This window comes from Lipotes vexillifer, unplaced genomic scaffold (assembly GCF_000442215.2).
Source record: "Lipotes vexillifer unplaced genomic scaffold, Lipotes_vexillifer_v1.1 scaffold1252, whole genome shotgun sequence".
In the NCBI taxonomy this organism is placed as follows: Eukaryota; Metazoa; Chordata; class Mammalia; order Artiodactyla; family Lipotidae; genus Lipotes; species Lipotes vexillifer.
In genome coordinates this window covers 54531-56437 of record NW_006771619.1, presented here as the reverse complement: position 1 = coordinate 56437, position 1907 = coordinate 54531, and the positions used below count along the sequence as shown (strand labels likewise).

Genomic DNA, 1907 nt, shown 5'->3' with positions numbered 1-1907 from the left:
GGAATGCCATCCACCTAGACTCACCCCCGCCCCGCCTACGTAAGCCAAGGACTTACACATCCACTTCTGGTTTATAGCCTGGAACACAGACTTCTTCACCTGGGACAAGTTATCTTCCCAGGTGACATAGAGCTACTTAGAGATATGAGGCCTCTTCCTCATGGGATAAACATACTTTCTTAATGAAATACAGTAAGGGGTTGGGGGAAGTGATGTATCATGTAGTGCACCACTACTTGGTCATAAAAAAACACATGCAACGACTTAGAGAGATGTCAAGGGTATTATGTTAAGTGAAAAAAAAGTCTCAAAAGGATACAGGCTGTAGGAACTGAATTTATATAACACTCTTGAAATGAGAAAATTACAGTAATGGAGAACAAACAAACCAGTGGCTGCCATGGGTTAGGGCTGGGGTGAATGTCTAACTATAAAGAGATAGCGGGAAGGAGTTTTTTTGTGGTGATGGAACAGTTCTGTATCCTGACCGTGGTGGTGATTATACAAATCTATATGTGTGATAAGATTTCATAGTACTGTACACTCCTTAACCAAATAAAATAAAGTAAGAGTAATGATGTAGAAACGGTGAAATCTGAATAAGGTCTGTAGTTTAGTTAATAGTATTGTACCAATATCAATTTCCTGCTTGAAAATGTACTATGGTTGTAACATGTTCTCAGTGAGGAAAACTGGGTGAAAGATACGTGGGAACTCTATGTACCATTTTTAAAACTTTCTGTGAGTCTTAAAAAGTTTTTAAAAATTTTAAACAAACTATGCTGTTACTTAGAGGTCCTTCTCAAAATTCTCACTATCCTTATAATGAATAGAAAGAATATGGTAGGAAGTGTTGAGATACCTGAGTTCTACACACAACTCAGCTACCAACAACTTATATGATCTTGAACGAGTCATTAATCATTATTAACCTTGGTTTCCTTACCTGCAATCTGGGGGTAATTATGCTTCTTTAACCTAGCTGAGATGGAATACTATATACAATAAAATAATGGATGATAAAAAATAAAACACACACAAATATATATACTTTGAAGAAATTTCTGGGGAAGCAAATGGAGTTATTTTACAAGACCTTGATTTTACAGTGAAAACCTGTCCCTCCAGGAAGCGTACAGAGTTTTCCTTTCTTAGGGAGCTCAAGGAAAATGACAGGGTAGTTTCTTACAAAAAAGACAAGGCACTGGTCGTGGAGGAGGTGGGTAGGAGGAGGATACACTTTATGAGGGAAGCCTGAAGTCTCTCAGCTCACAAATGCTTGGACAAACATCTAGCTTGGTGGAACTCAGTAGCTCACACACACACATGCTAGTCCAGTTTACTTCAAGGGAGGGAACTAGTGGGGAAACACCAAGAACTTTTAGTTCTGGTGGTATTCTTTCCTTGATGTATGCTAATGAAAACAGGCTTGCCTTAAAATTAAGGAAAGGAGTCCCAGACTTTTCTCAGCTACATGGCTAAAAAGCTCCCTTAATCTACTGAATATGAAGCTTCCTCAGAGTTATTCAATTCAAAGGCCTTAAACATAACAGAAGAATAAGATATTTCCCCCATCCCAAGGGTCTTTCTTGTACTTGACAAAATGCAGATGACAAGCAGCATCCTATTGGGAGACTGCATTTCACAACAGCAAACAAACACCGGGTGCCTAGGTATTAAAGCTTTGTTGTTTAACAAAGTAACTGGCTCCTCCCCTAAAAATACTGCCAGGATTCCAATTTTAGTCCAGTGTGGTAATGAATGAAGTTTTCTAAACTAAAGTCCCCTTACAGGCTGTGAAAGGTATGTCCCATTTTGCTTTAACTTTTCAACAACCATTTAGGCCACACAACACTGCTAAAAAAGGCTCATATGTCTGGGATCCTGATATCCTAAGAAAAGCAGGA

General features: G+C 38.8%; 1 protein-coding gene across 2 annotated transcripts in view; it reads right to left on the bottom strand.

Moving 5' to 3' along the window:
• AP2B1 (adaptor related protein complex 2 subunit beta 1) overlaps nt 1–1907 on the bottom strand; it is a 58967-nt gene that overhangs the window by 2940 nt on the left and 54120 nt on the right. The gene's annotated exons all lie outside the window — the stretch shown is intronic.